Source organism: Vollenhovia emeryi, unplaced genomic scaffold, assembly GCF_000949405.1.
Source record: "Vollenhovia emeryi isolate VEMERY1.0 unplaced genomic scaffold, V.emery_V1.0 DF939408.1, whole genome shotgun sequence".
Classification (NCBI taxonomy): Eukaryota; Metazoa; Arthropoda; class Insecta; order Hymenoptera; family Formicidae; genus Vollenhovia; species Vollenhovia emeryi.
Window position 1 is genome coordinate 66,528 of NW_011966958.1, and position 9,548 is coordinate 76,075.

General features: G+C 38.5%; 1 pseudogene; it reads right to left on the bottom strand.

The window, feature by feature from the left end:
- Positions 1–434: 434 nt before the first annotated feature.
- LOC105557907 lies at positions 435–6,586 on the bottom strand (annotated as a pseudogene).
- Positions 6,587–9,548: the final 2,962 nt, after the last annotated feature.

Genomic DNA, 9,548 nt, shown 5'->3' on the forward strand with positions numbered 1-9,548 from the left:
GGGCCGAAACGTTGTAATATTCGTTTTTTTAAATAAAAAACACTAGCCAGTGTAGGTCGCTTAATTTCATGAAGATTTATAAAAGAAAAATTTTAACACTCACATATGTATCAAGTTTATTTGCAACTACCCAGATAGCCAAACTTGCTAAAATAAATTTTACCAAATGTTTATTCAAAATTATAAGCGAAAAGGCTCCAAATTTGATACAAATTCTGTTATACCAGATGTTGTTAAGTTATACAAAAATATAACAAAATCTACTGGTCTTTTGTGATAGTAAATTGTCAAATACCAAACAATCTTTACTCCATATGAACAAGTTTTGTTCAGTATTTGGTATCAATTTACTGTCAGATTATGTCCGCAAACTTCGACAGCAAAAACACGAAATGATTACGGACATAGATATAATATACCAAGTTTTCACCGAATTTGATACCAATTTGGCGACAGTTTACTAACAAATTTTCACTGGGTACGTGCAATTACAATCCAATTTATAATTAACTGACTAAGAGTACTTAAATAATTTACAAACAAATAAACAAAATGCTTTGTCTGTCTCATAAGATAACACAAGTACGTGAGACTCGTGAACAATTGTTCCAGTACAAACGGCTAGTACATCTGATCCATCTGAGAATAGTTCGGACTTGTAGGCGTATGCATAGAACTCGTGAGCAAATATTGGTGCTTGACGGCGAATACTGTAAACTTGTGGGCGAGTACGTCGGACTGGTAGGCGGATAATTTAAGATGCTGAGTGAATACCGGATGTTGCTAGATGCAGTACACTGCGGCGTGAGCTCGGTGAACACGGTTAGAATATTGTGACAAACTTAGCGAGTAATTAGACGCAATCGACGAATATGAAGACGAAACAGTGAGGCAAGCTTGGTGAATAGCTACTCATAAGCAAGTAGCTTGAGCTGATCGGGAAATAACTTGGCGAGATTAACTAGTAACTCAGATTTGTCTTTCTCAGCGTCCAGTAGTAGATCGAAGTATCCTAAACACAAAAACATTGATATCGTATTATTATTGTACATGACAAATAATCATTTTAAATTTATGCTGATCACAACTCAATCTGAGATTTTATTATTTTCCTTACATTGCTTTAGAGGATAAATTTGAATAGAAATTAGACTGTAAATTGCCTAAGAGTAAGTTTTTCTTGTACCATAACGCAATTGTGCATTACCTGTTTCGATCCAAGAAAGTTGTCCCATTATAAGATTCTCGGATACCTCGGATATAGCATTCTTCCATTTCTTTAAGATTCTAAAGAAATTATATTTCTTAATAACTTTTGATTGATCTTCTATCATTACGTAAAATATATACATTTTTAAAGATCCCAATAAAAAGCGAGACTTATTATATTTACTGACCTCATCAAAACGTCGGTGTGTCTTGTCTTTAATTCTATGATGCGTTATAGCCATGAGATGTCGGTAGTTCACATAAAGACCATAACATTCCCATAGAACTAAAATTCTTCTTCTTCGACTTTTGCATGACTTTCGAGCACTTGGATTTGATCGCAAATATCATTGCGGAACGTTCCGTATTTATCTCGCTCAACACTTTTATCAAGTTCGTCTTGTCAGTTTCCAAAAGCCATTCCGCACGGTTTCCATAACAGTGTATTTCTTAGAATCTGTTTGTGACCAATGCAACCTTGTTGGTAGTTTCAATACCCTGAAATATTCAACAAAAAAACATAAAAACAATTTTCTCTATACAGTAAGCTCATTTAAAAGTAACTAAACAATGACGTAAAAGACTAATTAATGTATTTATTGCTGTATACCTGCAGAGTTATTGTCGTTAAGCATGTTGGTTTTAATGCGCCGAAGGAATATATCGCTTTTTGTTTTATCTAGAGTGTCTTCGTCCGCGTTCTGGAACTTGTCATCGTTCGCTCATTAACATGGAATAGCTTCTGCATTTTTATGTGTAATCTCTATTAAACTGTTCCCGTTCTCTCTCCAGCTCGGATATCACCTCTCCGGAATCCATCATCTCCCGGACGATGTCCTCGTTGAATATACGTCGCAGATATCGCTCGTTGGTCGGGTCGAACTTGAACTTCTTCCCGAAGGCCTTGTTGTTCACCTTATTCGTCAGCAAGTTCTGGAACTCGACAGTCTCGCCGCAGAGGCCGTAACGCAACTGAATCAGCTGACCGATGAAATTACGCACGGTGCCATCGTAATGCACCATAACCGATTCCATAGCCTTTATGAAACGACGCTGAATGTAACCGGTCTCGGCTGTCTTCACGGCGGTATCGATAAGAAGATTCCCCCACGACCACCCATCGCATGGAAGTAGAACTCTGACGGCATGAGACCGGTTAGATACGAGTTCTCGACAAAACCACGAGACTCTGGCCCGTAGTCATCCTTGATGAAATCAGGCAGCGTTCTCTTACGGAGACCGAAGAGTATTCGCTTACCCTCGTTCTGCTGGCCACACAAGCGATGACTTGAGAGATGTTGATGTTGGAGCCCTTGGAGCCCGACACCACCATGGCTTTTAAATTATTGTATTCAGTCAAGGACTTCTTGGAGGAGCCTCCGGTCTTGTCTCTAGCATCGTGCAGTATCCTGTTCACCTAATTCTCGAAAGTCTGACGAAACGTGTTGCCAGGCGTAGACTTGAGTTCTATGCTATGTATTTTCTGGATTATCTCTACCACATCTTTTGCACCGTTAAATATTACAGATATGTTTTCACGCCGTTCCGTTCTTTTTCAAACATATTGTCAGTAACACTGCGCTTGACATTTTGCAAAATGTTAGAAATATGTGTTCAGTTTCTTTAAACGTGTATTTCGGTAACACTGCCTGACATTTTGCAAAATGTTAGAAATTCGTTTATATTCTGCAAAATGTTAGAAATGCGTGTTTCTTTCCCTTAAACATGTGTTTTTGATAACACTGCGCCTGACATTTTGCAAAATGTTACAAGTATGTTTACTCTTCAGTGTATACTCTCTTGTAGAAGAAGAGAAACAGAAAGCTCTTTACAATGTGAAATATTGTCTTAACAGAAATAAATGTTAGCAGTAACCATACATTCTGAAAAATATGATTACTGCTAACATTTCTGTCGATTTAAACTGCGTACCTTGCACTATTATATCATGTACATTTTGCACAGTTAAATATTACAGATATGTTTTCACGCTGTTCCGTTCTTTTTCAAACATATTGTCAGTAACACTACGCTTGACATTTTGCAAAATGTTAGAAATATGTGTTCAGTTTCTTTAAACGTGTATTTCGGTAACACTGCCTCACATTTTGCAAAATGTTAGAAATTCGTTTATATTCTGCAAAATGTTAGAAATGCGTGTTTCTTTCCCTTAAACATGTGTTTTTGATAACACTGCGCCTGACATTTTGCAAAATGTTACAAGTATGTTTACTCTTCAGTGTATACTCTCTTGTAGAAGAAGAGAAACAGAAAGCTCTTTACAATGTGAAATATTGTCTTAACAGAAATAAATGTTAGCAGTAATCATACATTCTGAAAAATATGATTACTGCTAACATTTCTGTTGATTTAAACTACGTACCTTGCACTATTATATCCTGTACATTTTGCACCGTTAAATATTACAGATATGTTTTCACGCTGTTCCGTTCTTTTTCAAACATATTGTCAGTAACACTACGCTTGACATTTTGCAAAATGTTAGAAATATGTGTTCAGTTTCTTTAAACGTGTATTTCGGTAACACTGCCTGACATTTTGCAAAATGTTAGAAATTCGTTTATATTCTGCAAAATGTTAGAAATGCGTGTTTCTTTCCCTTAAACATGTATTTTTGATAACACTGCGCCTGACATTTTGCAAAATGTCACAAGTATGTTTACTCTTCAGTGTACATATACTCTCTTGTAGAAGAAGAGAAATAGAAAGCTCTTTACAATGTGAAATATTGTCTTAACAGAAATAAATGTTAGCAGTAACCATACATTCTGAAAAATATGATTACTGCTAACATTTCTGTTGATTTAAACTACGTACCTTGCACTATTATATCCTGTACATTTTGCACCGTTAAATATTACAGATATGTTTTCACGCCGTTCCGTTCTTTGTCAAACATATTGTCAGTAACACTGCGCTTGACATTTTGCAAAATGTTAGAAATATGTGTTCAGTTTCTTTAAACGTGTATTTCGGTAACATTCGGTAACTGCCTGACATTTTGCAAAATGTTAGAAATTCGTTTTATTTTAAATTCTGCAAAATGTTAGAAATATGTGTTCCGTTTATTTAAACATGTATTTTTGTATTTTTATTATACATGTATTAAACATGTAACACTGCCTGAGTTTCTGTAAAATATGAGTTTTGTAGGTTAGGTTTTCACACGATTCCGTTAAATGTTAAATTTAAAAACATGTATTTTTTTGTATATAAACTATATATATATAGTTTCTATAATTCATGTATTATTAAAAGAGTTTTATTGAAAATTAAATTGTTGTCTGTTTTCATGTCACTTATCTTTTATAATACAATTCCGAGGAATATCAAATCCTTGAATTAATTTTAAATAAAACTAAACGAAATATATTCTCAGTGAATTTTCGTTTAGGTTTATTTAAAATTAATTTAGGGACTTGATATTCCTGGGAATTGTATTTGCAACATATTTAAATATATAATTATTATATAACTGTACTGTAATTCGTTTTATAACTGTTATATAACAGTATAATAATTTAAATTACGGTTATATAACATTTTAACGATTTTTATAACTACTATATAACAGTTATATGACTGTGTTACAGTTATATAACATTTTCATTACACGTTATATTACGGTAACACAACTGCAATATCCCATGAGTAGGAAATAACAACTAACGTGTGCGTTACATGTAACGCACATGTTATATTACCTGTTACAATCCGTTTTATTACGGCAATGTAACAGTTATGTAACTGTGTTTGCTGGGGTAGATTATTCCCCCCCCCCCCCCGCGTATGATTATCTCTCTCCTTCTCAGCCAACTAACTGGTTGTCGATGTCTCCTTCCTACACCCCCGACCCATCTCCACCTTCTTCCCCGTTAAATCTTCTCTCATTCTCCAACAGACTCCACGTCTAGCGTGGAGATTCTGGAAGAATTTCCTTTACCCCCTACTACCTCCACCTCCAGTGTGAAGTTTCTTTTTTAACTTCCTCCCTTTTCCCCAAGTAACTTTTTATTTTTATTATTATACATTGTTCGTTTATATGAAATAAACTCTCACATGTGTTATTAATTAACCAGGTTGATTAATTTAAAACCAGCGCGAACTTGCGGCTCCAACCCGATAAATGCGAATTTTTGAGGAAAGAGGTAACATACCTCGGTGATATAATCAGTGAAGGGGAAGTTTAAACCAGACCCTAATAAAATAATTGCGGTACAACATTTCCCGCGTCCTAAGAACGCCAAAAACATCATGTCATTAATGTTAACGGTGGAATTTTTGAAAATTTATTATTGTTAATCGGTTATTTTTGCACAAAATGACCGATACTATCATCTCCCAAAATATTGACCTTTCCTCCTGAATCACCCTGTATGAACGGATCTATTAAATAATTTTCTATACTAATTATTATTTAACTTTTTAATTAGAATATTAATATAATGTGTCTATATCTTTATTGCTTGAAATCTATTGTACATAACAATAATTGTAATTACAACTCTATAATATTTATTATTTATCTTATTATTTTAATATCAAATTAAACTATTCGTAATAAATTTTTATTTCTAATAATTTTAAAAGGTTTTGTCATAATAACTATTTGACATTAATGAAATTATTAAATGTAATTTGTGAGATCCAATTAAGCGAATGTAATCTAAACAGAAGATAGTTTATTTTAGCTTATGACTTTTTTAAATTTAGTTGTTCAGGAGGCAGTAGAATCAGTGAACAAATTACGAGAAAAGAATACAGAATATTTCAGAAGCGGTGTAATAAAACGTACAATATCTATGGATTACGTGATCAACCAGGTCGATGCAGATACAGAAGTCTTTTCCATAATACATTTCTTTCAAAGTTAAATATTGAAGAATATAAAATTGATACTAATAAAATACCCACAAAACATTTTGCGAGCAAACATATACATAGTATTATGACAATCCACTGGGATAGGATTTGTTTGCCACTTAAGTATACAGCATGACCCTTTGTCACAAAAAACAGGCGACAATCGGGCGCCACCGAATCCCCACTAGGAAATAAGTTAGAAAATTAGATTGCAATGCAATAGATTACAACGAAGAACCGGAAATATGGAACAGAGAAAAATTAGAATTAGGATTGCGCTTAATCAAAAAAGGAAACACAATGCAAAATCTATTCTTGTGCCATGTGTGTTATGGATACGAGATTTGAGATTGTTTGCCAGAAAAACCCCGGTAACACCAGAAATTACCACCAACGGGCTGTAGTTTCGTATAAATATACGTTGATTCTTCAGACCTGTACACGTCTGGTAAACACCTTAAATTCAGACTGAGCTGTCTGACCTTCTTCCCATCCTTTTATACCCAGATTTCGGGTGGATGGACCAAATGTTAAAAATATAAGTGATTCAGCCTGCATTTATGATAATTGATATTATCATATAATCTTAGTACAAAAATGTTTAATAAAATTATATTAGATATGAGATATGAGTCTTGGACAAATGTAACGATCTAGCCAGGAAGTCCATTGAACCAATACAAAAATTCTAGTATGATTTTTACAATATTATAAAGCACTGGTCCCAGTCAAATATTTCCTCTGTAAGATCTATTTTGGATACTCTTCCAGAAGGAACGTTTTATATCTGAAAGGTGATTTGTTTAAAATCTTTTTAAACAATTAATTCAATAAGAAACTTAATTTTCGATTATTAATTAGATTTACGAGAGTATATTTAGGCCAGTATTCACAATCCAAGCTAGAATTTCAAGACAATCTTAAGCCCGTTCTTAAGACAAAAATCGATTCATAGTTCTTGCTTAAGATTGATTCTCAAGTTGAAACTTGTCGGTCTCAAGGTAGAACTACAGTAAACCGACTTGAGACGGCCTTAAGCTGTCTGGACACATTTCAATTCCCTATTCCCCAATAGGGAATTGAAATGTGTCCGGAGGAAACAGCACGGTGAACGTGACGTGACGTCATCTCTACGCTTGCGCATTGCGAGCAAAGGTTAATCTCTACCTTTCTCTCTCGCACCCAACTTGGACACAGATCTTTTCCACGGGAAGTATAGGGCATTCCCCTTCCAGGTATATATGTTCTAAGGCCACGACCCTACGATCGGGAAAAATCCTCTTGCGCCTGTGCTCGCGCTCTTGCGCCGCGCTTTACGTCTTGTCGTCTAGATGAGCCTTTACAGTAGACGAAAGAAAAACATTCGCGCGTGAAGAGCGTGCGAGTTCGGATCGTGTTCGATTGGCTGCTGTCCCGTGCGTTGGGTTATAGCGCGTTTTGTGTTTCGGTGCCGCGTGGTCTGTGCTCGCGGCGTTTTTAAGTGTTTTCGCCTGAATTTTTCTGACTTTGTGCAAGTTGTGTTAATGCAGGAGGCCTCGGCCTCCTGCGGTGTCGGGGAGGCGGGGGAACCTGGTGATCCCCCCCCTTCGCTTCCCCCCCCGCCGCTATCTCAATCTGCAGAGGACATTGCATCATCTAATATTATCATTGATACGTCGGAAAATAATTCTGATGAGACACTTCCAGCCTCTCCCCTTGCGCCTTCTCTGCAAAGCACTATCGATAGGCTAAGCGAATCCCTCAAGGGTGAATTCAAGGTGAACAGCATGAAGATCAAGAGACTGCGTGGTATCAAGAGAGGCGCCGGTCTCGGCGAGGGAAACCCGTCTGGACTAGCCCTACGAGATAAAAAAAAGAAGACCCCTCTTCTCCCTACGGAGGGGAATTTGGACGCCCTAACCAAGGATAGCTACACTTCGACCGAAGCTTCAGTCGATCCTGTTGACTGTGAGATGCGTGATGAGTCCTCTTCCGCCCATCGTACGTCTTCCGTCTTCCCTCCTCCCGTCTCCTCAACGGGCTCTCCTCCTTCTGTCTCCTCTTCCGCCTCAGTCCCTCCCGCAGCAGTTAGTCAACCCAAATCTCCACCTGAAAAGTATTCCAGTGCTGACTCTCCGCCCTACATCGTGCACATAAAGGACACTAACTCTCCCCCTCTGCACCCCATTCACATCAGCAGGATTGTTACCTCCTATTTCCCGAAAGGTATGGGCGAGGTTTCCCGCATAGGCAAAGGCCAGGTGGCCATCATGATGGATTCCGTCGCCGATGCGAACAAAATCGTAAGTGATAAATCTCTTGAGGCCCGTGGCCTCTTTGCTTACGTTCCTGCTTACAGACTCTTAAGGGTTGGCACCATCCGCGGCATCCCCTTGGATGTAGACCTCCCCTCCATAAAAGAAAACTTAAAATCTCAGTTTAAAATTAGGGAGGCCTCGAGACTCAACAGGAGAGTTAAGGTTAATGGTGAGTATAAGTATGAGCCCTCTCGCACCATTTTAATTAAATTTTCGGGTCAATCTCTTCCCAACTCGATATTTTTATTTAATATTAGATATTCTGTCTTCCCTTATATCCCTAAGACAAAGATCTGCTTTTCGTGTTTTCGAGTAGGTCACGTCAGTCGCTCTTGTAAAGGAAAGGCCAGATGTATTCATTGTGGTGAGGATAAGCACCAGGATGATGCGTGCCCTGAACGTGAAGGAACCCCGTGCTGCATCAATTGCAGGGGGGATCATCTCCCGACGTCTCACCAATGCCCGGTGGTGATCCAATTTAAAAAAGTGCAGGCTTTGGCGGCCACTCAAAACATCTCAATGGCGGAGGCTAGAAGGAGTTTGCCGTCCTCCTCCCCGTCATCGTCTTTTCCTTCGGGAGTCTCTCCGCTTGGTCCGGAGGACACAAGGTATGATTTTGTCAATTTTCCCCCTCTCAAGGGTCGTTCTTCTAATTTGAATTCCAACGCTCCGTCGGGTGTTTCCCCGACGGCACGACTGGTGGGAGGCGTACGTCCTTCCAGTTTTGCGTCGGTGGCTTCGCGAGGGGCGCGGGCCTCCCCGGATGTTGGCGGGGCGGGTCCCCGTGTTTCCGCCGAACATTCATACTCCTCTTCTCCCTTCCACCGCGATCACATGCTTGGGAGCAAGGACGGAGGTAAACCTTCTCCTTCTCCCTTCTCACCCTCCTCCTTCTCCAGGGCACCCTTCTCAAAGGAGCATGCCTGCTTGTTGTTGGCTCCGAATGGAAGATTGAGTAACGGTGGTGGGGGCCTTGCTTACCCTCCCTCGACGGGACTGGCGTATCAGGGTCCTTCTGACCCCTCGCTTCACGACACCATTAGCTGGATCATTGCCCAACTCAATATTTTAAACAATCTTATTTCTCCGCTTCAGAATTTCCTTGCCCTTACGCAAAGTCAGCAGTCACATGCCGAATGCACGCCTTCTCATGATGCT